At 40.7% G+C, this 27,459-nt stretch overlaps 1 protein-coding gene across 3 annotated transcripts in view; it reads right to left on the bottom strand.

The window, feature by feature from the left end:
- Window positions 1-5,334, bottom strand: part of PLEKHG1 (pleckstrin homology and RhoGEF domain containing G1) — a 127,002-nt gene extending 121,668 nt beyond the window's left edge. For all 3 annotated transcript variants that reach the window (XM_087718296.1, XM_014059840.2, XM_087718295.1), the window contains exon 1: window positions 5,177-5,334. The gene's annotated coding sequence lies outside the window, so the exon portion shown is untranslated. The remainder of the gene's footprint in view (window positions 1-5,176) is intronic.
- Between the last annotated feature and the right edge of the window lie 22,125 nt (window positions 5,335-27,459).

A 27,459-nucleotide genomic window follows, 5' to 3' on the forward strand; every position in this document is an offset into this window, starting at 1 on the left:
AACATGGTCTAGAAGAGGAAGGGCATGGCCCAGTCAGGAAACACAACATTCCAAAGTTATCCTGAAAAGCACCATTGTTGAAACAGTGAGTTCTACAAATCCTACTCTGTAGAGTTGCACTAGCCTTTCTTGCACCTATTCTGGTGTCATCTATTTATACTTAGAATATGGACTGCAGAATTTTTATGTAGCAGTTGCCTGATAGTTTATGAAGAGAAGTGAAAGGGCAGTTAAATTTGGAAGGTGCAACCAAATTGAAAACTTCATTCAGATTCCATTTCATATTTCAGAAGATTAAGTTCAGTCACTCAGCTAAGCTGAGCATGAGCCATCAAACAAAGCATTGGCAATATAAGAGATTTTCAAATCCAACCTTTACTTTTGTGATCTAGCCAATTTATTTGATAACCAGAAATGTTCCACTGCCACACAGGTACATAACATATCCAAAGTAATGAACAAGGGATTAATGGGAAGCATTTGGTTCCTAGCTACCTTATTACAGATTTCATTAGAATCCATGCTTACTAGTCTCATTTACAGTGCAATCCTAGATGTCTGCTCACAAGCAAATAGCATTGCTTATACTCAGATAAATGGGTACAGAGCTGTACCCTTAGATTTCAAATCAAAGTGGAAAGTACGGTATTTACATCAGTCCAGAATCACCACAAGTAAACAGTCACTATCTGTAGGGTTTGTTAAATTTCCAATCAAATTTTCAAATACATGTGAACTGTGTGCTTGACATATCAATATTTCTGTCATCAGTGCCTACATGCTGTCAATATTTGGTTTGACTCTCAAAATAATCACTGGAGATTATTTTTACAGTTTTGGTCCACTAAATGGCCAGTGGAAAACTGCCAACTTCACAAATTCATTGGAAAGTAGCCCAATCAGTAATTAATAATATGGCTTTGAACATACAGTGAATGAAGGTAATCGTAAGTACAAATGAGTCATGCCTCTGGCATCACATCCGAAGGGAAATATCTTTTCTGCCACGTCACCGAATATATTTTTTTAAAGGATTCATAAGATCATGATATCAGTGAGTAATCAGAAAAATAGAAACTATTTAGCAGAAAAAATAAAACTATAGGTACTAGTCTGGTTTGGGCATCACAGAAGAAGTTGGCCATAGCAGGTTCCATATTTGTATCCCATCTCTGAAACTTATTCCTTTATACTCCAATTCTCTCTTTGTGGAGACAATTCCACAAAGTTCTGTCTTCCTGGGCCATCCCGGAATAGTTGAGCATTTTAATATTTCTGCAAAAGAATTATATGCATGTGTGGATAAATGCATGGATTTTCTTCAAAACAAGAAGAGTTCAATACACATCAGCAGAGGTTTGGATTTGGATTTGGATTTAACTTTATTTGTATGCCGCCCTTTTCCCTGGGGGGACTCAGGGCGGCTCACAATTCAGGGGGAGGGAAGGACAAAACAAGTTATACACATGAAGACAATACATCGTTAAAAAGCACAACAGTCATACTATTCGGGTGGGGTTGAAGTCTTTAGCCCCAGGCCTGTTGGGACAGCCAGGTTTTAAGGTCTGAAGGGTGGTGAGGGTACGAATCTCCACGGGGAGTTCGTTCCATAGGGTCGGAGCAGCCACCGAGAAGGCTCTCCTCCCGGTAGTTGCCAGTCGACATTGACCGGCTGATGGAATTCGGAGGAGGCCTAATCTATGGGATCTTATTGGCCTAGTGGAGGTAATTGGCAGTAGGCGGTCTCTCAAGTACCCAGATCCAATACCATGAAGGGCTTTGTAGGTGACAACTAGCACCTTGAAGCGCACCTGGAGATCAACAGGCAGCCAGTGCAGCTCGCGGAGGATAGGTGTTACGTGGGTGAAACGAGGTGCACCCACGATCACTTGCGTGGCTGCATTCTGGACCAGCTGAAGTCGCCGAATACTCTTCAAGGGCAGCCCCATGTAGAGCACAGGTTCTGGCCCACATATACTCTGAAAGCAGCTGTATCATTCTACTGTCACTTCATATTCAGTGTATAAAAGGGATTACCTCAACCCCTTTTTTTAGTTTGAGCCTTGGAAAAAGTAGAAGGCCATTTATAACAACTAAACTTTTAAAATGTTAGTATAGTAATAATCGAGGGACACGGTGGCTCAGTGGCTAAGATGCTGAGCTTGTCGAACAGAAAGATTGGCAGTTCGGCAGCTGGAATCTCTAGTGCCGCGTAAGGGAGTGTGCTCCCATTACTTGTCCCAGCTTCTGCCAACCAAGCAGTTCAAAAGCATGTAAAAATGCAAGAAGAAAAATAGGAACCATGTTTTGTAGGAAGGTAACAGCATTTTGTGCGCCTTTGGCATTTAGTCACGCCAGCCACATGACCACAGAGTCATCTTCAGACAGAGCTGGCTCTTCGGCTTTGAAATGGAGATGAGCACCCCCCCCTAGAGTCAGGAACGACTAGTACATATGTGCGAGGGGAATCTTTACCTTATAGTAATAATCATAGCTCTTAAACTGCAAGTGGAACTAAAAGAAACAGCAATCTGCTTGAGATTGTTCAATGAGTTCAGGGATGAATTCATTCTTCTCAAATGTTAAGTTGCATTTGTTAAGCACAGTAACTGTTCTGTCCGCAGACCTATTTCACATGTTCTAGTAAGCGGTGCATGCCACAGTCCCCACAACTATTTCCTATAAGAGTGCACCCATTTTTCATTTTTCATGTCTCTGGTAATGTCTTAATCTATTCCTGGCCATATATGTGCAGAAATAAGAGGATTCCATACGTCATTTTTTTTGTGATAATAAAAGAATGCTTTGAATCCATGCTATATTCCTGGAAACACAACCTTAAGTTATCCATACTGACACTGATAATAAGAGCTGTGACCCAGGAAACCAACCCAAATGTTGTTTTAACAAAGTTTACAGAATCCCTGGGTTGCAATCCTAATCTGGTTTGCAAATTTTTTCCAGTCCTATCCTAAGTATTGCTGTGCTTTACCTGCTTATTTTTCCCTGTAAGAATGTACGTATCAGATAAAAAGCATCAAGAACTACTCCTGCACATAAACTCACAAGTAGAATCCATTTCACTTGCACCTTATTTTTTGTACCTAAAGGGAAGGACAGGATACAGTAGAATTGACCCTTTCAATACTCCTTTCATTTTAACAGCTTTAAGAATTATCATTTTTCAAGGATTCTTACTCTCCAAGTGCTATGGTGATTTTTTTTTACAATGAAATCTTTGCTGTCTATTCTGATAGAATTCCACATCATTTACAATCTGAAATGGCAAGATTTCTTAGAAAATGTAGCATTGGCATGTTCTAACTTCACCAGTGCTTCCAAAAAATTCAATGGATGTTGGATCCCATTTCTGAAGATAAGTCAGCAAATATTAAAGTTATTTCTCATTTTACACAACTTTTTTTGCACAATATACAAGACAGCTTCTTCCATTAAACAGAAAACTAAACATGAAATAGTATTTAAAAGGTAAGAAGCCGAAAAAAATGAGATATATTGCACTATCAACTTCTGAAATGAACGAAGCAACCAAGTTGTGGCTGGAATTTTAAAAGACAGACTGACTTCAAGAAGCAGCAGGGATGAATATTCATAAAAGATTACTAAATGGAATTTGAAAGTGATTTTTGTTATCAAAGGGAAAAGAACATGAGAAACATCCAGCTGTCTGGCCAATTATTTTAACCACGGAATAGATATAAGGTTTGTTTACAACACAAGAACATTACAAAAATGTAGTCTAGACAAATCAACAGGTGGTGATTCTCCAAAACTTGCACTACCCAGGTAGTTTATTCAAACCACATTTTAAAAGAATCCCCCCCTTAAAAGCTGCAAGTTTTTCTTGAAACAAGTTCAAGGGAAGCACACAAATCAAAGAAGCTGCTTAAACACAACCTGGAAGAATAGTTACTTTAAAAAAAACAGCTGGTAGTATTTAAACAGTGCCTGTTTCCTTCCCCAGAATTCAGCAGTCTTACAGTCTAGTATAGGCAACAATTTTCCCTATATCTTTCATGTACAAAAAGAAAATCAAAGGAACACAGATGCTTATTCCAAGAACAAACATACCAGATTTTCAAGAGGGCTGTATAAAACTTTGGGGCACTCCTGTTCTTGGAACTACTGCACTTCACACGCACATCCACACTAGCATAGGAATAAGATATGCATACTCTACCAGCGGCCACATATTGCCAATACACACCTGTCACACGGGGCAACTCAAGCCACCTGCTGGCAAACCCTGGCTTCTCCCAGGGTAATCCTGGGAAGCGGAGCCAGCAAAATCTTTTACACAGGGGTGTGCGTGTGTGCACAAGCCAACTGAAAGGCCGGGGAGGTGGAGAGAAAGACAAGTGTAAACAAAATCTATTTCATCCTTATTTCCAGGATAGAACGGCACAAAATCCCACGGTGAGAGCCAGCTGCTTTCTTCGCCTTTTAAACACCGCCCAGCTTTAAAAGGGCCTTGAAAACGCGGCACGAAGCCGGTTGCCCAAGCCGCTCCAGGTAACAAAAGACGCGAAGCGAAGTCCGGGCGTGCACTTTCCTGAACTCGAGCGAGCTTTTGACCTGGATGTGTATGCAATTACAGCCCTTACCGTTTCAGCCCTTCGTGTGAACGAGAAGCGGCTTAAGGGGAATCCGCGATGCTATAGAAAAGAACAATAAACTGAGAAGGGTCGGGGAGCTGGGAAAGACTCCCCGGAGAACTTGGAAACACGCAGGTGTCGTCACCGCCGACTCTCCCCAAGCCGGTCCCTTCTGGCTTTGTCTCTCTCCCCGCTTCCAACTAGTTCAAAACTCTTCGTAATCGAACAACGCTCCGCCCGCTAGCTCGGAAGCGCTTTTCCGCGGGCAAAGCAGCTGCAGGAACAATGCCGACCACCACCACATTCCACACATGCGCCCCCCCTCAAGAAACAATGGGGTGATTGCCGCCGCTGCTCAGGAAGCGCCAACTCTCGAGTAGCGCATCTCAAGAAGGGTCAGGTGGAGCCGGATCAGCACCCTCCTCCGAGTCCCAGGGAAGAGGAGGAGGAGGTGGTGGTGGTGGTGGTGAAAGAGGAAGGGGGACCCACAAAGAAAAGAAACAAAAGCAGCTTCGCCCCATTCTCGACCACCCCAACCACCAGGCAAGGCGGTTACTTACGCGGCAGGGCAGGCGGACGGCTGCAGACGGCCCCGAGCTGAGCTGTTTTCGCGAGGGATCCCAAGTGTACCCAAAGGGTCCCGCGCCTTCATTCATTGAGAAGAGCTGAGCGGTGTCGAGAGCGCAGAGCGGCCACCCCGCAGCCAGACACCCCACAAGCGGCGGTTGCGCCCGAGCGTTTTTGCGGGCGCCCCCTCTCCTCCTCCCAGCGCCGTCCTCCTCCCCCCTCTCCCTCCCTCCCTCCCTGATGCTAGTGCGGTCGATTGGAAGACTCCCCTTCCCCGACTCTGGCGGCGGCTCTCCTGCCTTTGCCGGGTTGGCCCCTCCTCGGGGAGGGCCCGCTTCGCCTCCGGCTGCAGCTGGGAACCTCGCGCCCGGCGGGGGGAGAGGCCGATGAGCCCCGTTCGGACTCGCCGGGGGAGCGTAGCCAAAGGAGGGGAGGCGGAGGTGCTGGTCGCCGCCTCGAGGGAAACGATTTGAGGCACGCGCAGCAACAACTCGGCTACCGCTCGCCCGCGCTTAGTTCAGGTTTGCCTTCGTCGGGTTGGCCGAACTCCCTCCCCCCCTCCTCTTCTGGGAAACTCCTCCCAGGCTAATTTGCGGCGGATCCGAGGTTTCCGTGAAAACGCGCCCTCTGCATTAACCCCGCGCGCCGGGCTCTCGTGCTGGACGGCTTTTGGTTGGTGTTTTTTTAAAAAAATCTTCCTCCTCTCTTTCAGATTCTCTGAGGTAGAAATTATTCAACAGGTTTAGCCGGGAACTTTCTGCCGCATGAGCAGCTGGAGGCACGATTTATTTAGGCATCCTATCGATGCCGGCGTTCCTCTGTCGATTGCGGGCTGGCCTTTGAGCAGCCTGGGCGAAGAAGAGAGGAGATGAAAATGAGGTTTGGTGTGAAGGGAATAGGTACGTTGATGAATGCAGAAAATATGGCAGTCCCTTCATACATTTATTTTCGGCTTTCTGTTGCTTAAGCGTTAGTTCAAGAGTAGTTTTTCTGGAGCCGCAGTTTTGCACACCTGTTTTACCAAAAAGCCCACCTACCTCATGCAGGTAGGAAGGTGGGGGGGGGGAAGAAAGACATCTTGCACTTTGTTACTATATGAATACAGCTGAAGCTTTGCACAATTCTCCCCATTGCCTGTGGCCCTTTGCAGGATTTTATGAAGCTCTGCAGGAGTACAAACTCAAGAGTATTCACTGTCCTGGTTTACTTTTAGTTTGCAAGGGCTTTGTTTGTGCAAATAAAAGTGGCAGCAAGTCCAGAATACAGTAATATCCACTTATATCCTCAGGTGACATACATATGTGGTTAAAGGGTAATGTCCAGGGAGAGAAGGAAGTGATATGCATGATTTATAAGTGTGCTGACATTCTCCTGTTGTACCAGGTTCCCCCTTGGGAAGAAATAGGTAAAGGTAAAGGTTCCCCTCATATGTGCTAATCGTTCCCAACTTTGGGGGCCAGTGCTAATCTCTGTTTCAAAGCCGAAGAGCCAGCACTGTCTGAAGATATCTCCATGGTCATGTGGCCAGTATGACTAAATGCCAAAGGCGCATGGAACACTGTTACCTTCCCACCATAGGTGGTTCCTATTTTTCTACTTGCATGTTTACATGCTTTCAAACTGCTAGGTTGGCAGAAGCTGGGACAAGTGACAGGAGCTCATTCTGTTATGCGGTGCTAGGGATTCGAACTGCTGACCTTTCTGATCAATAAGCTCAGCATCTTTGCCGCTGAGCCACCACATCCGTTCTGGAAAGAAATAAATAGTAGCAATTTTAATAGAAATTAAATTCAAACATCTTTCTTCTTAACACTGTAGTAAAAATGAATGTAAAATTGAGTCCAGTCTCTTGATGACACAGCTTAAAACCACAACTACCAAGATTGATTGCCAGATTGTATGGGTCTAGATATGTTACATTGTTCTTACTCATCAGTTCTTGAATTTATCCAGAAATATAAAAAGTGCTACTGTGATCACATGAACACTATCCAGGAATATAAAAGAATCTAGGAATCCTAAGACAAGTCCATGCTTACTAATCAGATTTTTCTTGTACTTATTAATCATTCCAGTTCCAAGAAATCATCTTGTACTCTTATGCAGCTATCAACCAAATTCCTATATATATATATATCTTCAAACATTGACTCTTTACTCATCATGACAGCTGATTGTCAGATTTAGCATGTCCCAAAGAGGTTAAGGGTCAGTATCTGAATTACAATTTATAACAGAGTTTCTCTAATTTACTCCTTAAGCTTGGTTCTTAATGTTATCCACAACCACATATGTTAATCTAATATTTGCCTGTAGACACAAGGTTAAGAGAATAGAATGGTTCCAATGTTATTCTTTTTCTCTTTTCCCCCATTTCATTACTGCAAGGAAGTGAAGACAGAAATAGGGCAGGAGGGATTAACAATGACTCATAAAACTAGCATCAGTCCACCAATGAAGAATTAAAAATCTGTGAGCTACTTGCCAATCTATACAAACCTAACATGGTAATAGTAGTAAGATAGTCACGTATAAAAACAAACACAGTTTTCCTTGGTCTGCAATCATAGCTGTCATATCCTTGCCTCTCTCTTTATGCCTCAGTCAGTTTTTGAATCTGCCATAGCCTGGACTAGTCCCTGCAGTTTACTACATGAGTAATTAGAAAAAGAAGCATGCAAAAGTAGACTGGCACTTTGTAATTCCTCTCTGGACAAGGAGAGGACTTGAAATTGCTCACAAGTGCTCCAGAAAGTTGTTCCTTATAGGGAAAAAACAAGGCAACAGTTTCCAGCATGTTGAAAATGAGGGGAAGCACCCCCCCTCTCAAATCACACTCAGCATCTTTTTTAAAGGACACTCTTCATTCTGACTCTTCATTCAGCTGCCGTCATCAGCTCCACCTTTAATGGAGCAGTCTTCACCATTTTTCCCCCTCCCAAGTTGAATTATCTCTTTTATCAGGTGGATTAATTGGCATGTTTCAACTACTTATTTTCTCCATTAGATTGCTTGCTAAGAAATTTTAGAGCCACACCTCTGCTTCATCGTACTCTTATGAAATTTGATCTATTAACTGATAGAAACTACAGATTTGAGGGCAAACAGTTACACCAGTTTAACAATCTTGAAAGAGTAAAGTCCAGCACAACTAGAATTAAGTTAGAGAGTTATGAGACACTGATGTAAGATAAGTAGTTTGATCAGCAGCACCTCTTTGTAGTGCTGAGGATTCATTCATTCTCATTTAAACCATGTGGCTTACTATACTGATCAGGAATGATGTAAAATAGCAGAGTGCAAATAAGCCTGTTGACAATTTCAAGAAGGGGAAACTGCTGAAGAACTGCTGCCCAGCCACATTTGCCATTGGCCATGCTGGCTGGTCCAAGTCAGAATTGGAGCTGTAGTAAATTCTTCCAACATTTACTATAGTATATATTAAATGAGAGCCTGTTGGTTTCTACCACATCAGGCTAAAAACCCAGAAGCTGTAAGTTCTAGTCCCACTTTAGGCACAAAACCAGCTGGTGACTTTGGCCAGTCACTCTCCCTCCACCCTAGAAAGGAAGAAATGTCAAAGCTCTTCAGAAAAAAACTTTGCCTAGAAAATTTCAGAGATTTATCCAGGCAGTCTCTGAGAATCAAACATAGTTGAACTGAAGAGGAGGAGGATATTAAATACCATTTAATGCAGCCCTGTGACACAAGTTCCATGGTGAAATATAGGAACTGTCTTGCTCTACAGTAGTGACTATGCTGGCTGAAGACAATGGGAATTGTAGTCCAGATTTTTAGGGATCCTAAGCTAGGGAAGGCTTAGTATCCCCAAGATACTTAGGATCTAGAAATGGTAGCCAAGTAGACAATACTGCATTAGTACAACACTCTGAATAGTACTCTGAGCCTGTCTCTTCTATAAATACTACACTTCTTAAACTGCTCTAGCACATTAACCTGAAGCCAGTTTAAGAAAAATCTCCCTCTGGCAGTGGCTTACAAAGCATTCAGTCCAGATTTCAGGCTATCACAGACCTCCAGCCCACAATTCCCCTGCTGCTGTACTATGCCAACTTTCTATTGAAATTGGCAATTGCTTTCCTTTTTAGGGGCGATTCTTATACATGGGCACAACAGAGGTGGTATTCAGCAGATTCTGACCAGTTCTGGAGAACTGGTAGCAGAAATTTTGAGTAGTTCAGAGAAATGGCAAATACCACCTCTGACTGGCCCTGCTCCCCATCTATTCTCTGCCTCCTGAGTCCCAGCTGATCGGGAGGGAATGGGGATTTTGCAGTAACCTTCCCCTGGAGTGGGGAAGGAATGGAGATTTTACAGTATTCTTCCCCTGCCATGCCCACTGTTAGATATCAGAAACAATGATAATGGTTTACACCAAGGTCCTCTGTTCTGGCGGGAACAGAGATTCAATCTGATTGGTCGAAGGGCCTGACAGCTCCCTATAAAAGGGCTGTTGTCAGACTGAACCTTCGCTGGATTGTACATAGTTGACTTGTGCTAATAAAGAGCTGTTTGTTACTCTGAAGCTTGAGTGTGCCTTCATTCACCCAACCTAACACCCACCAAACCATGCTCACCAAGCCACACCACACCCACCAAGCCATGCCCACAGAACCGGTAGTAAAATTTTTGAATCCCACCACTGGCACACAACTTATGACATTAAATAAAATTAAAACATCCAAATGCACACATACGCAGGTACAAAAACCAAACTTTAAAACATAAAATATTTTCTTGCATTTTTCCTGATTTGGTTCTTTAAGGCCTTCTGCAATTCTTATTGGGAACAGTATAGTAGTTATAACATTTGCCAAACATATAAACTGCAAGAAAAGCCTATTTACTCTTCCAATAGGCTTTTCTAAAAAAGAAAACCAATCACTTCAGGTAAAGGTCTTCACCCCTTTTGCCAAATAGCCAACTGCACAAAGATGAAATGAGGCATTGGTGAACATTTTTTTTAGAGCAAAGCAGAAAGTTATAGAGCTCAAGTAAAGAAAAATAACAAAAGAAAATTCTGCCAGCTTTCAAAGGAGTATAGCATTTTACATCGTTTTTAGGACTACTATGTTGTTACGACTCATTCTTAGCAATTGCTGTAGCAGAGATTAGAGAATTACAGGGCAGTAACCATTGAGTCAAGTGGCTGTTGCAAAGTTTAGGAGCTCAGCTAGCCTAGAAGAAAGTAAAGCACAGCAGGAAAACTGGGCCACAACATTTGAACTAGCACAAGCTGTAAGACACTACTGTAAACTTGTAGCAGCTGTTGTATAAATCTTTATGACAATTGGTTTTTTTAAATACCGGTAGTTTGCATAGTACTGCAAAGTATTAATTTTATTAAATTAACTAAATTGAATTGCTAATACAAATTAATTAATACAATTAAACTCTTTGAACACCTAATTCTCACAGTACTACTAGTCTAATGATATTATCTTCTCATCCTTCCTATTATTTTTTAATATTGATATCTTATATTACTTTATATATACACCAACATCTGTGCATCAGAGACAAATTCCTTGTGTGCCCAATCACACTTGGCCAATAAACATGTTGTTGTTTTTGTTTAGAACTGTATTGGGAAAAACCACTTTTGGCACTATTGGTCTTATTAACTAAAGCTGTGATGGTGAACCTATGGCACATGTGCCAAAAGTGGCACCCAGAGCCCTAACTCCTGGCACATGCGCTGTCACCCCAGGTCAGATGTCCGTGGCGTTTCTTTCTTGAGCTTCTGTTTCCCTGCAAACGACGAAACAGAAGCTCATAAAAGGAAATATATCTTCTTGCCGTGCTGCCGGTGTTGGGATGCCCCGCCTCCTGCCAGCCAGATAGTCTTCGGGTCTCTGCTATGCATGCGCATGCATGTCCATGCATGTGCACATTTGCACATGTGAGCACATGTTCATGCATGCATGCATGCATGTGCATGCACACACACACACTTTTCAGTTTGGGCAATGTCATCACTCATCTAAAGAATAGGAAACAACTGCAAGCCTTCTTGTCAGTAGTTGGGATTTTAAAAAGTAATAATAATAACTGGTAATTAAACATCTTCAGTAGTTTTATAAGGAAATCCTCCTGCTTCTAAGTTGGGAAAACCAATTTGCCATCTGAGCTGCACTGATACTTCAGAAGTGTATTACCTGTTAGCCTAACCACGAAGATCAAGAAGAAAGGGATTTGGAGCTGTAATAAAACCATATACAGGTTACCTAATCCCTTTTCTTGTACATCTGTTTAAAGACGTGCGGCATAATTACCTTCAAAAATGAATATTACAGTATATACTTGTATATAAGCCCATCTGCAGATAAGCAGACCCTCCAAATTTTAAAAATAAAATATGCGCCACCCATGAATAAGCTGACCTTTACAAGTACAACAAAAAAGTATTACCATATATATTCATGGATAAGCCCATTCATTAATTTGCAGAGCTCAATTTTGGAGGTGAATTTTGCACCTTCAATTCTCAGCTTATTTGTGAGTATATACAATATATTAAAAATAGCACAGCCAGATAAAAAAATTACCTAGCCCTTTAGTTGCTGAAATCATTGTTCTTGCACAAAAGCAGATGAAGTTAAATAATATATCTGTAAGGATTTTTTTAAAAAAATATGGAGACTCTTCTAAGCACTTGTAAAAGACCATTTTTCATAGGTAATTGATTGCTCTCTAATAGTTTTAAGCAATTATCCTTAATAGCAGTTTCAGTGGTCATCCAGAACACCTTAATATATAATCAAAGTCTTCACTAGGTTAAGTTGTAAAGGACAACCATCTGAATTTGTGCTTTTATAATAAAAATGTGCCTCCCAGACATGCAGCACTGCAGTAAAACTAACTTAATTGTTTTAAACTATCGTGTAATAGCCTGTAAAAAAGTAATAAGCCACAACAATACATTGCCCAAATTTATAGTTTTCAGAGAAGCCCCAAGCAATTGTGGCTCTTGAACCTCTATTTTCTTGTAAATAAGGAAGATCTATAAGGTTGGTTTTCCCAATCTAATAGCCTACATATGTTGACTGATGGGCCAAAGTGGCTGATAATTCTGAGAATTTTTTCTTTCCATTTGTACAGTTAAATACGTTCTTCTGCCTGCCCTATTAGCAACTCAGAGTGCTGGTTACTTTTTGGGTTTTTCTCATTGAGTTGACAGTAGTGCTGTCTACAAGGAAGAGCAAATGCTGAAAGTAACATTGCCTTGATGTGATATGAGTTTTTCTATATGCATCATGTTGTTATACAACATACAAAACTGGCACAACTCAAATGGCAATGATGATGCTTTCACCCATTTGCATTGTTGATCCTTTGGCTTTGTGGGCTCTGCTATAAGCCAGTTCTTGAATAAAAGGTATCTATAGACCTGGAGTTAATTACTGTGTCGGGCAAAAAGTTAGCTAGTTACTGCTTTTAATTTCCCCTGAATGTTTTGATTAAAACATTCAGGGGAAACATGCTAAATGGGGGGAAATTGTTATAGATCAGCTGTTTCTCTCTGCAACACCAAGAAAGATTGTGATATTCTTCTGGGATAATTCATTTACAGATTTTTGCATTAAAAATGATTGGATGGGTTTATTTACTTTGTCATGTTGCTGAACATTGCAACTGCTCTGCTCTGTCTCATTTGCAGTGGTATAGCAACTGAAAGCAAGAATTGGAAAGATTGAATTACAATACTTAAAAAAGACAGTATTCTGCTTTATATCCTGAAGGAAAGAAACCCCTCTTATTTATGCTCCATTAACTTTTGCCTTGACTACTGCAATCTTTTTCTTCCAGATCTATTGGGTTTGCTTCTTGACCTTTTCACCTCCATCTAGCACTGGGCTGTCAAAGTCATTCTCCTCTCTGCACACCCTGATCGTGTAAGAGTTCATTTATAATTCCTACAATGATTTCTAGTTGGCTCTTTGCCCTTATCTTCCAACCCCTTGCCTATTTCATTATTCCACTTTTGTATCCTGATACTGTACCTTGTTAAGGAATGCGGTGGCTCAGTGGCTAAGATGCTGAGCTTGTCGATCGAAAGGTCGGCAGTTTGGTGGTTTGAATCCCTAATGCTACATAACAGGGTTAATTCCTGTTACTTGTCCCAGCTTTTGCAAACCTAGCAGTTTGAAAGCACATAAAAATGCAAGTAGAAAAATAGGGGCCACTTTTGTGGGAAGATAACAGTGTTCTATGCACCTTCAGTGTTTAGTTATGCCAGCCACATGACCATGGAGACATCTTTGGCCAGCGCTGGCTCTTCAGCTTTGAAACAGAGATGAGCACCATCCCCTAGAGTCAGGAATGACTAGCACATATGTGCGAGGGAAACCTTTAGCTTTACTGTACCTTGGGCCTTCATTTCTTCAGCACCTCCAGATTTCTCAAAAAATGCTTCCTTTTCTGAGAAATATGGATAACAAGAATTTCAGGAGGCATCTTCATTTTTATACATGATTAATGTTGTGACATATAGAGAAATTGACAAAGTTATATTTTTCCCAGCTGCTATCCATCAGCAGTCATACCATGTTATGACATGAATCAAATGATGTAAAATGACACTGGTTTTTTTTTTGCAGAATCTATTAAGAAGATGTTGACCTGGTCCTGATGATGATATGCAGAGCATACTTGGAAACTGGGAACAGTTAGGGAGGCAAGACATGCCTTCAAGGAATATAATGACTCACCTAGTTTTTCCAACTTCTTGTGCTTCTTCACTTTTTGGTCCTAATATCCTCTTTTCGCAGAATTCTTTGAACATCAGCTGCAGTCATTCTGAGATGATGGAAACATAAATGCAACCTGTACTACAAGACCCATCAACACAACTTGGCTGTAATTCAAGACCATTTCAAGTATGAAATCATGCTGCAGAGTAGTTTGTTTTTTCCCCAAGTTTTATTTCTTTTATTTATGTAACATCCAATTTTCATCAAACAGTGTGCGTTCTGGGTATAATTGTGCTTAGGTAATAATATTAAACATTTTTGTTGTTATAATTCCTTGCCATAATATTAATAATATAATAGCATAATAATATAACATTAATATTTAACATTTGACATCATCTTATTTAACAACTCTCCTCTTTACCATTTCCTCCAATTGTATCTCCTCCTTTCTAATGTCTATTATTTAGTCATTGATAAAATATTTCCCATATCAAAAAGTATTCAGTATCTTCTTTATCCTTAATAGCAAGTGTTAATCTATACATTTCAGTAGTTTTTTCAATGTTATATGCCCTGATTAAGCACAGTGAATATGTGATTGTATAGAATGAAAACATAATAAAATATATATAAAGTAGTTTTTTTTTTAAAACATACAGGTAGTTCTCAACTTCATAACCATTCGTTTAGTGTTCATTTGAAGTTACAACAGCCCTGAAAAAAGTGACTTGACCATTTTTCACACGAGGGTTCCAGCATCTCTGTGGTTACATGATCAAAATTAAGATACTTGGCAACTGGCTGATATTTATGATGGTTGCAGTGTCCTGGGGTCATGTGATCATCTTTTGTGACCTTCTTACAAGGTTTAGAAAGTCCACGGGGAAGCCAGATTTACTTTACAATTTTGTCACTAACTTAACAAGTGCAATGCTTCTCTTAACCACTGTGGCAAGAAAAATGGGGTAAAATGGGGTGAAAATCGCTTAACAATTGTCTCATTTAGCAACACAGATTTTGGGCTCAGTTATAGTCGTAAATCATGGATTACTTGTATTGAGAATAAATGTCTTGATTTTTCAAAACAATGTCTGTTGCTTTTTTTAAAAAAATCTTAGTTTTAAAATCAGTTTGTGTCTAGTGCCATGTTTCTGACAATCCTAGATTTAAATTAAGGACAAATGTATACTAATGCTTCCTTAGATTGTACTGTCAGGATATATTTGGGGAAATGGACTCTAGAATTGGGAGACTGCGTTTGGGAAAGCTCTGGTGTCATAGAAAGGTTTCTGGCCTAAATGTTCATATATTCTTCACCATTCAGTTGAACTCTGGAGTCAATCTCATCCACCAAAAGATAAAATTACTGGTGCCAAGGATCTTGATTCACTGGAATATGTCAAATCCATATAATTCATGATACAACATAAAGAATACAAAGCAGTCTTGTCATATCCTGGGATCAGATGTCCTTCCTTAGTGGATATCTGATCCCTTAAACTAGCCCTCTCTTTGGATTAGCAATTTATATCACTATATCAGCATATAACTTCCTCTTGAAATGTGGAATTCTATTGTGTTAAAAAAAAGCATTAGGCATTAATTATAGAACAAATGCATTTTTTGGTGATGCTACATTTAAAGGACATGGTTTATCCTTTGTGTCCTACTTGCACAAAGTAAAATAAATAAATCCTAACTTTGGAACAGTCATTCTTTCTCAATCCCACCCACCTCACAGGATTGTTAAAAGCATGTAAAAATGCAAGTAGAAAAATAGGGACTACTTTGGTGGGAAGTTAACAGTGTTCCGCGCGCCTTTGACGTTATGCCGGCCACATAACTACGGAGACGTCTTCGGACAGTGCTGGCTCTTACCAGCTTTGAAATAGAGATGAGCACCCCCTAGAGTTGGGAACAACTAAGCACGTATGTGCGAGGAGAACCTTTACCTTTACCTTACTCTTAATGACTTTATCTACTCACCTATTGGGATTAGGTGGGAAATGAAACCACCCTGGAAAACATATATGGGCTCCTCCTAACCAGCTTCCTTAGACTGAAGAAGCTACTTGGATAAACAGCGAAATGTTTCAAACTGAAAAGACAAGTCCAGTTGCTATGACTCAACTCTATCTGGATGACTGAGAATTTTCATTAATATCCTGTTGAGCTTATAATTCCTGGAGAACTACAATGTTTTGGGCCATCCAAGATCATCTGCCAGTGAATTCCATGTCCTGCATGTATGTTTTGTTAGAATAAAGAAATATATTTGTTTCTTTGTAAGAATCATATCCCAAGCTTTGATTCAGGAGTTCAAGACAGTGTGCCTAATGCTCCCTTTTCCTGTTTTTCCCCATAGCAACAATCCTGTGAGCTCAGCTGGGATGAAAGGAAAAGAGAGGAAGAGGGACTAAATAGTCTGAAGTTTGCAGAGAGATTTTGTTTGCTGAGATGAAATCTTCTTCCTAGTACACTTATACATCTTACCATGCTGGCCCTTTATTTACAAGTCAGGTTGGATGGGTGCGATGTTGAATTGCTCCATAGAAGGGATCAAGATAGAGGACCCTATGACATGTGTTCAACTGTAGAAAAGTTGCCAATGTTCTACACCAGTGATGGCTAACCTTTTTGTCGTTGCATCCCGAAAGCGCACAGGCATGCATCTATAATGCAATGTATGCCCAACCCCCCCCGCACACCCCACCCCCTGCGTATGCACGTGACACCCTGTGCCCCCTGCACATGCCCGCACAACACCCCTGCTCCCTCTTCCCTTCGTGCATGCGTGCGCAATCCCCTGCATGGGCCCCAGGACACTGCAATAGTAATAAATATGAATCCGTTGCCAAACATCTGGATTTTGATCATGTGACCGCTATTTTTTATATTAATTAAATTTAAATATATTGATTGTTTACCTGCATATACTGATTTAACTACCATGTCTGACATCAGGTCAACTTGCTGAAATTAAGCACATGAAGGGTGTGTTAAATGGACAGGAGTGGGATCATTTTAACTTTCAGCAGTTGTATTGGATATTAGTCTATGAAACTTTGCTCTATCATCATGTCAGGACCATTTTTTATTTATTGTTACAAGCATGAGTAGGGGCAACCCTTACATTCTTAAGCATGACTCATTTAATGAAAGGAAGGACTAGGGGTGACATGATGTTCCCTTAATTCTTAGACGTGATTTGTTTAATGAAAGGAAGGACTAGGGGTGACACAATGTTCCAATGTCTAAGGAGCTGCCACAAAGAAGAGGGAGTCAAGATATTCTCCAAAGCACTTGAAGACAGGACAAGAAGCAATGGATGGAAACTGATCAAAGAGAGAAGCAACCTGGAACTAAGGAGAAATTTCCTGATAATGAGAACAATTAATCAGTGGAATGACTTGCCTCCAGAAGTTGTGAGTGCTCCAACACTGAAAGTTTTTAAGAAGAAGTTGGGCAACCTTTTGTCTGAAATGTTTCCTGCTTGAGCAGGGGTTTGGATTCTTATTTTGTTATGTGCCACTTTTCTTTCTATGATGAGACTGGAAATTTCCAGCCTAAGATTGTGCCAAATGTAACTAGATTCAGATGAACTGGTAATTTTTGCTTTCAGAAAACAATGTCTGCCTACGAATCAAGATTATAAACAATGATTTTATGTTGATTTGAGACCATAACTTGCAAGATTTGCAAGATTTGCTGAGTCTGGATAAAATGCTTTGCCATAAAAATCTTCATGGCCAGCTCCCAAGTTATCATTTTCTTTCTGTGTTAAACCAACTGTTGTGTGTTAAATCAGCCTTTGCTGCCTTTGATTATGTGTGTGTGTGCGTATGTGTTATAATTACACATACATACATACATACACACACACACAAACACACATACTATATGGTGCATATATAAATTATCTCTATATGCACCATATAGTGTTTCTCTTGTCCTTAGTTTTGTAGCAATCATTTCATTATGTCCATTTTTTTCTCATCCTCATCCTCTTTCACTTCATCATTTGATCAAGCATCCTTTTTGTCCTTCTCATTAGCATAAATCAATAACTTCTGTCTCATACTGACATAATTTTAATTCTGTTGGGAGAGTAATCTATCTCCATTGTCATACAAGACTTACACTTTTTTTTGCTATGTTTATTTTTTTTATGCCAAGTTCCACTCCTAATCAAATAAGAAAATCAGGTCCACATTCAGGATTTTTCCTTTATAAATTATTTCATAAATTACTAAATCAGTCGTGTTTTTAGATTTCTTTATTGATTCACATTGGTTATTGCTGCTCAATTCCCATGGACTCGAACGTACATTCATTTTGCCATATTTACGTATGGATCGACTTCTGCTTAAACCATGAATTTGAAAGTTATCTTCTAACTAGATACTTACTAAACAATCATTAGAGTTACCAAACAGTCCAATTAATCTCTTATTTGTTCTCATCCATCCCTCAAGTCATCTAGCAAAAATATTTTTTTCTCCTAGATCACATTTATTCAACACGTTGCATATTTTCCCCTGATCTCTGTATTCATTGGGAATACTATGATATTTATCAGTAAATATCATAGTATTCCCAATGGATTTATACTTTCATATGCATGCACAAAGAACTAAATGACACCAATCTTAACTCTTTCATTCTTAATTATACCAATGTCTTCACTTTTCTGCAAGTACTACAAAATACAGAATAATAGCAATAGTAATAGCACTTATATACTACTTCACCGTGCTTTACATCCGTCTGTAAGTGGTTTACAGAGTCAGCATATTGCCCTCAACAATCTGGGTCCTCAATAGAGGTGGAAGGAACCTTGGAGGTCTTCTAGTCCAAACATCTATCCACCTTGTACTATTCCGGACAAATGTCTGTCCAATCTCTTCGTAAAAACTTCCAGTGTTGGAGCACCACAACGTCTAAAAGCAAGCCGTTCCATTGTTTAATTGTTCTCATTGTCAGGAAATTTTCCTTAATTCAAGATTGGATCTCCCTTATCTGTTACTTTTTGTCATATTTTGTCTTTTTGTTTTGTCGTCTGGTGCTTTGGAAAATAGATTGACTCTCTCTTCTTTGTGAAGAGAGCGCCTCTCAAATATTGGAAAACTGCTATCATGTCACCCCTAGCCCTTCTCTTTGTTGGGCTAGACATATCCTGCTCATCATATTTTTAGCCTCTAGACCCCTAATCATCTTTATTGTTCTTCTCTCCACCTCTTTCTAGAGTCTCAAGATCTTTTTTGTATCATGGTGACCACAAGTGTGGTCTTACCAAGGTAGTATGTAGTGGTACCAATACATCAAGTGATCTTAATACTATTCTTCTTTTGATGCAGCCAAGGCTGTGTTGGCTTTTTTGGCACTACAGCACATTTGACACTGCAGTTCATATTTAAATGGTTGTCCATTAGGACTCCTAGGTCCCTATCACAGTTATTGCTATTGAGCCAGGTACCACCTATTCTATACCTGTCCATTGTTTTTTCTATGGTTATTCATCAACTCCACAAGATCAGACCTTTTTTGTTCACATCTATTACATTTATTATATATTCTTCTTTCTCTTTGTTTCATAGGCATGTGGTATTTTCATTTCCTTAATTACTGCTTTTTTCCACTTATTTATTTAATATCCTCTTACATTTTATATCACAATCAACAAAGAGCCATGGTGATGCATTGGTTAGAATGCAGTATTGCAGGCTAATTCTGCCAATTACCAGCAGTTTGATCCTGATGGGGCTCAAGATTCAGCCTTCCATCCTTCTGAGTTCAGTAAAATAAAAGACCCAGATTATTGGGGCCAATACGCTGACTCTGTAAAGCTCTATAAAGCGGTATATAAGTCCAAGTGCTATTTCTATCTTCCATATGTCATGTTGACTCCAGATGGGTCCATAGATATTGCCCTTTGCTGCCTATTATGATTTTGGTCAATCAAGGCTTCCACATACCACCTTTTAGTAAGATTGTGGAGCTGTAGACTAGGTTAGCAGTCTTCTCTGCTTCGAGCATCCCATGAAAATTATAAGGCCAGTATCAATCAGTTTGAGCCCATTTTGTGCTGTCTGCCACAACTGCAACCAAAGGCTAATTTTACTCAAGAATGCATATGCTATTTTAAGCAACATAGATCTCTAATCTAGAGATAGTCTTGTAAATCAAAATACTACTGCGTGCATCCCACGAACTAGGAGGTACATGCTATATACTAAGACACACAGAATGTACTAAATTACTGGATATGGAATAATGGATTTGACTGCATGGGCTGTAATCCATACTGTGCAAATGTTTCTGTGTGCAAATGATTCCTGTTAAATTATGGTTATTTGTCCCCAGCTCCCCAACTTCAAAGTGCTCCACTCCTGGAAGTTTCAGATGTTTTTGAATTGCATGGAGACACTCAGGACTGGCAAGGTCTGCGTTGTAGCATTCCGAATATGGTTCAGCCCACATATTTCAGTCCAGCAGTGCTGAACACACAAAGCCAATGGAATTTCTGGGAGAGCTCTCAAATTTCACATTACTGATACACAGTACTGTGTCTCCAGTGCCAGTGCAGGGGGTAAACTTTAATCTTCTTTTCAGGCAGTAAACAGAATGGTTTCATGCATGAAAATTGAACTGATTTTAATTCTATTATTATGGAAACTTTCAGTTTCTGGCGAGCAGAGCTATTAAGAAACTGCAGATTTGTCTGGTGCTAATGTATTGGTGACTACACATTGCTTCACCCAAGATTTTAAGTTTTCCATTAAATGAGCTGCTGTAACGCTAATAGGAATCCGTCTGCATGTATTCAGTATATAGACATTGTTATGAGCACAAATATATGCAAGATGGTTATAAAGATTTATCTCAGTCTCCACATGATTCCTCAGTTGCTCATCAGCTTCTTGGCTCTGGAGTCTGCTAGCAAAACAAAGCTTTTCTTGTGGTCTCAGCAGGACTGTTTTTTTTATAGCAGGACAAGTACTCTTCCACCATTTTGTGGGATGAAAGAAGTTGCCCATCCTACTCTCCTATAGAATGGAGGTAAGCATACCTTCAGCACCATCCCTATTGTGAAAATCCTGTTTTAAAAAGTGGATCATTTCTGATTGAAATAAGTTAGGAGCAAAATTTCGGCTTATTGGCAATTTCCTTCTGCTCCTAGACATTATTTGAGGGTTGTAATAATTGTGTGAGGATTTGAAAAGACCTTGGAGGTCACTTAGTCCAACTAATAAAGGAATTATCCCCTCCCCAGGCAATTTGTTCCATCACGGAACAGCTTGTTAGGATTCCCCCCCACCTTTGATAGCAAACTGAAATCTATTTCCTTGTAATTTAAATTATTTTTGTTCTGTTCAATTTTAATTTATTAACATTTGTTATGGCCACCTACTCTACAAGACTCTGGGCAGCATACAGAAACATCCACCCTTGCCTAAGGTGACCAGACATCCCGCATTTGGCGGGACATGCACGCTTTTTCATAATTTTTCCCGCGTCCCGGGCCGTTCTCAAAAGATCCTGCTTTTTAATTTTGGCTCCTTCTTCGATCGCTCACTCCCCCGCCCATCCGCTGCTGCTCGCATGGGCGGGGTAGCGTAGCGAGTGAGCGAGAGGATGGGCAGGGGAGCGAGTGAGCAGCTCATTCGCTCCCCTGCCCATTCGCTGCCGCTTGCATGGGCAGGGTAGCATAGCGAGTGAGCGAGCGGATGGGCGGGGGAGTGAGTGAGCCACTCATTTGCTCCCCCACCCATCCACTGCCGCTTGCATGGGTGGGGTAGCGTAGCGAGTGAGCAGGCGGATGGGTGGGGGAGCGAGCTCACCTTTCCAGCCCCACTTCCACCTGGACAAGCCGTGGGAAAGCCTCTGCCTCTCCGAAAAGAGCCACCTGTGTGTGTGGCCCTTGGCGGGGTCTGAAAGCAGCGTCTTTCCCCAAAGCATCCCTCGTGCACTTCAGGGGTCGGCGGGCGAGGTGAGCGCAGCGGACGGAGACTCCCCCGCAGGACCCCTTCCGGCTCCGTCCGCTTCCCAGCCTGTCCTGGCTCTCCTGACTACCAGGGCCACCGCTTCTCCGAACTCACCCAAAAGATGGTGGGGTTAGTTACGAGCATGGGTGGGGTAGCGTAGCGAGTGAGCGGGCAGATGGGTGGGGGAACGAGCTCGCCATTCCCTCAACTCGGAGTACGGAGCGCGCGCAAAACCCTGCCATGCGGGACTCCCTGGAAACCTCTCGCATATTCCCCCCACCCCCCGCTCGCTCCGCCTTACCACATTTCAGGGGGTATCTGTAGAGGGAATTGGATGGGACATCCACCTCTTCCACTCCGACATTCTGCCGGCTGGTGAGCGCTCCCATGCTTCAGGCACGGCGGCAGCGGGCATCTGGGGTTGTGAAGGGGGTGGGCAGAGAGGAGTGGGGGTGCATCAAGCCCCTGGTAAATTCTTGCCTGTCCTGGGCCACTTGGAATGCCTGCCTGTTTAGTTGTATACTCTTGTTAGCTGATTGCATTCTAAAATAACCCATCAATCTTCCGATGTAACATTTAACCATCCCTGCTGCTAATGAGATGAGCTCTTGTATTGATGGGAGGGGGAATTTAATTTCTAAAACAACAAATGCTATGTATTGGATGCAGACAAGACCCTCATATTGATGGTCTTGTCTGCATCCAGTACTCAATCTTACATGGGAAAAGACCCAAATACAACAAGATCAACATACATACATACATACATACATACATACATACATACATACATATTATATATATATACACACACACACACACACACACACACATTTTCATTCATAGGCATATTGTTTTCCAAAGGTGGAGCTTGTCTTCTTCTGGTTAAGCTTGGAAAAGCACTTTTTGTTAAATTATCAGGCTCCTGAAAAAAATACTGGGGAGCAGATGCAAAGAAATAGTGAGATATGGATTAGCAGCTGATATTATGTATATATTCTGCAATGATGTATGACATTCCTGTTTTATTTAGCCTCTGGTGATCCTGGAAATGCATAGCAGAAGCGCAGGTGGAAGCAAACAGGGGAGAAAGTGTCCACAGTATGCTAGCCTTGTAACATTCACATGGCTGACAGGAATAGCTCTGTATGCCACAATATAGAATATGAATTCTATACTCTGTATTCCAAATTCATGAGTTTTGTTAGTAGGACTAATCTTCTGCTCACTTAGTTAAAACAATTCCCATTGAGTCCATTGAGGTTTATTTTTTTTATTAGTATATCATACATTTCTGCCTTGGTTGATTAGTTGGGGATCATTTCAATTTCAAAAAATATGAAATAAAGTTTTCAACAAACTTGCTATGAAACTACAGCTATGGGTACCTTAGTATTAATAGACAGTTTATAAAGAGATTTTCAGGAGCAATATATTTTTCTATCTTTAGAACAGTACCTAAAATCCTATTTCTGTTCATTATATTTAATTACATGTTTTGAAGACTATTTCCCATCAGGATAGCATAATTCAAAAGAAAGGGGAACTGGCAGAACATTCAAACCTTTTGCGATTAATCCCAAGAGGTTATCTTTTAGACTCAAGGTACTTTTCTCCTCTTGAAAATGCTTGTTTAATTGCTTTTTGCGCTTATCTATAGATAGGTATGATAAGTTAATGAGTATTATTTATTTATTAATTAAATTTATATGCCACTCATCTTACTATCCAAAGTGATACTGAGAAGCTTACAATACAATAAAACAGCAATATAAAACCATTAAAATTAACATGAATTTTAGATAAAATTAGGAACCCAGTATATGAGTGACAATAGGTGGAAATTTCACTTTTACAATGCTATATGTATATGATATACTGTGTACGTATGTATACACACACACACACACACACACACACACACACACACACACGATTGTAAGTCAATTTGAATCCAATATGTAATTGTATCCACCTAATTTCTTTATATTAACATGAAGTAGGGTTGTGGGGAGTCAGAATAGTCAAGATGCTGGTTCCAGCCTATAATTGAAAACTATCTTTTTTGATCTCCTATTGCAGATGTCCCCATCTTGAAGGCTGTGATATGTTACAAGGGCTGATCAGACTAATGGTTATGGGGATATATGGTTACAGGTTTTTTGTTTAGAACAGTACAGGTAGTCCTTGACTTACAACAGTTCATTTAATGACTAATCAATTTACAATAGCACTAAAAAAAGTGACTTAGGACCAGTGGTGAATCTTACAGGTTCACAAATGTGAGCATGCGCACGTGAACAATTTGTCTCGCATCCCACAACGTTCTAAAAAAGTCCCGATTTTTTTAAATTTTTTAATCAAGAACGCCCCCCCCCCCGGTCAATGGTGTCCCTCTTTACCAATGTTAAAACCTGGTCACCTTACCCTTGCCCCCCACCCCACAAAAAAACCCCATAAACTGTTAAAAGACATGTAAGGAATCATTTCTACATCCCTTAAAATATACTATGATTTTTTTAATCTAAGAATTTAAATGTATTTCTCATATTCAGATTATAGTATATAATATTTATAATTATAGCAATATTTCAAAACATTTTTCAGCAGGACACAAGTCTATTGGATATTCTTTATGGTTTTCATTTTCAACCTAATAGGATTCAGTCTTATATAGACAAGCTTTGCAGATTTTGGTCAATCTGTTTACTAATTTTGTGAGGTACAACCCATTTTATGCAGTAGCCCATAATCAGATCATAGTCACTATGGACTCCTTTGGCTTTGGGAATGGTTATGGGATTTTCATGCCAATGGAATATGTAGTGGAACTGATGCCAATCATACCCCAAAATGGTCTAGTGTCCATCTTTCTCATTCAAAAAATGTGCTGGAGCTGCACCTTTTAAATATTTAAGATTTTAAATAAAGAAGTCCAGGAATCACTTCCACCTTTATTTTAAATTTTTAAAAGGTTGGCATATTTATAGCAGCAATAGACTCTTGGTGCAGAGTCTTTTTCCTGCATTCAGTACTTCCAGGAATGATCAAAAGATGAAGGTAATGTTATATGGTTATTCCAGGAAGTGCCAGAAAAAGAAAGATTCTAATGCTGCTGTAAATATGCCAGTCTTTTTTTAAACTGAAAAACGAATCAATCATTTAGCTTAGCTATTATATCAGAGATAGCTTATTGTTTTAAAAGAAATCCAGAGGAATAATACCCCAAAATTGCCAAAATAGACATAGCAAACATTATTGCCTCTGTAATGGAAATAAGGGATACGGTGGCTCAGTGGCTAAGACACTGAGCTTGTCGATCAGAAAGTTTGGTAGTTCGAATCCCTAGAACTGCATAATGAAGTGAGCTCCCGTTATTTGTCCCAGGTTCTGCCATCCTAGCAGTTTGAAAGCATGTAAAAATGCAAGTAGGAAAATAGGAACTACCTTTAGTGGGAAGGTAACAGTGTTCCATGTGCCTTTGGCATTTAGTCATGCTGGCCACATGACCATGGAGATGTCTTAGGACAGTGTTGGTTCTTTGGCTTTGAAATGGAGATGAGCACTGTCCCCTAGAGTCGGGAATGACTAGCACATATGTGCAAGGGGAAGGTCTTGGAGGTCTTCTTGTCCAACCCCCTGCCTAGGCAGGAAACCCTATACCATTTCAGACATATGTTGGAGGTAGTATTCATTCAGCCTCTTTCCATTAAGGCAGAGAGAACAGTGGCATGTAATATGTGCAGAAGGGAGAGATTTATCAGGTGCTCTACCAGCCCAAATAATAGGTGACATGTATTACAGATGTTGGTATAATTGGTGGAACATCATAAGTACTGTCACTATGCTTATTTTTCTGCAGTTCTGGGGAGGATGCTAGGACCTATGACTGGATGAATACTCTCCTGTGATTAGAAGGCGGACCCATCAATCATTCACCTCCACTCTATCCACTTTCTGCCCATCCTGCTTTTCATAGAGAAACTAGAACAATATAGCTATTTTATGGGTGCAGTGTCCTTCTTCCTTTCTATAGGGCTATAAAGCTCTAAATCAAGGGTGTCAAACTGCCGGCCCAGAGGCCGGATGCGTCATGCACTGGCCATGCCCATGCCAAATTTAGCAAAGGGAAGGGGAAGTCTCAATACGTCTCATGATGAGTTTGATACCGCTGCTCTAAATCACATACAGTAGTAACTTTTCTTATTCAGAATGACTTCATAGGGTTCCACTTTGTTCATTTGGCCTTGAGTGCAAAACTGTTATTTGATGGGGAAATCCAGCAAGTAACTTTTTTATGGAATTAAGAATAATAAACCTACTAACTAGAGCAGTTTAACCTCGGGGGGGGGGGCAGGGTGAGGGTGGCCAAGGTGGGCATGGCCAGCTCGACATCACTCATGTTAGGGGCCTGTGGTGATCCGAGTGCTCTGCCAGTGAAAATTGGCTCCTGAGGTCTGTTTTTGGCTGCGATGGCCTCCTGCAACCTTCTGCCAGTTAAAAGACAACTTGGGAGGGCCACAGGCCATGGGCAGCCCTCCCAAGCTCCATTTTCAGAGGCACCATGGGCTGGTCCTTCACTGTTTCCAAGGCAGCCCTGCAGGCCAGATCTAAGCACTCCATGGAGCAGATCTGCCCCCCGGACCTTGAGTTTGACACCCCTTCATTCATTTATAAACCAGCTAATCACAGGTTTCAGCATCACCAGCAGTTCCTTCAGCAGGAACGTCTACTTACTTTTTGAAAAGGATCTTGGGTGTAAGAGAGATGCAGAGGACAGAAATGGCAGATGGTTGAAAAGCTGGATCTTTTCCCTCTTCTCCATCAACATGAGTCAGGCTAGGAAAATAGTCATTTGAATGATGGAGAATGAGAGATGAAGAGCTTTCCTCACTCAGAAACTGCCTCCTATTTATAGACAGTCCAGCACTGTCTAACCTTACTGACAGCACTTTTCCAAATTTCATTCAGAGATACTTCATGATTCCTGTAACCTGAACTTTCTAGTTGGAGATGCCAAGAACTGAACTTGGACATTCTCTGTGTGTGAAACCTATGCTTATCAGCTGAGCTAGGTTTCCTGCCATATGTCAATCAATACCTAAACTTTGTATTTGAATGAAATGACTTTGTGAACCAACTCACATGACTCTTGCTGCCTCTATATTGATGCAGAAAAACAAGATTTTTGAAGTCTCGCTGCTTGATATGTTTTCTTTATCTCTTTTAAAGAGAAATATCAAAGATTAGAACTAGGACCCTTTGTTTGTAAGATGCAGGTTAAACTTCTGAGCTTAATTTAGCAGGAGTAAATTACACACATATTGAAGAGGCATATCACAAGCTAAGCTAAGTTGGTCAATTAACTTTGCTGTTAGCTTAACTATAGAGCTCAGGGTCAGATTTCCTCAGGGGTATCTTATGGTTGTCACTGCAGCTGCAAATCACAACTTGCATTGACAAGGCAATATGGTCAGTGGCTAGTGAATTGAAGCTGAGCCAAACAAACCAAGTTCCATATTCCAGGTCAGCTCTTAACTTTTTGGGTGGCCTTAGACAAACTACTTTATTCAC

The sequence above is a fragment of the Thamnophis sirtalis genome, unplaced genomic scaffold, assembly GCF_051295495.1.
Source record: "Thamnophis sirtalis isolate CommonGarterSnake01/CBP01778 unplaced genomic scaffold, rThaSir2_p1.2 scaffold_6, whole genome shotgun sequence".
Classification (NCBI taxonomy): domain Eukaryota; kingdom Metazoa; phylum Chordata; class Lepidosauria; order Squamata; family Natricidae; genus Thamnophis; species Thamnophis sirtalis.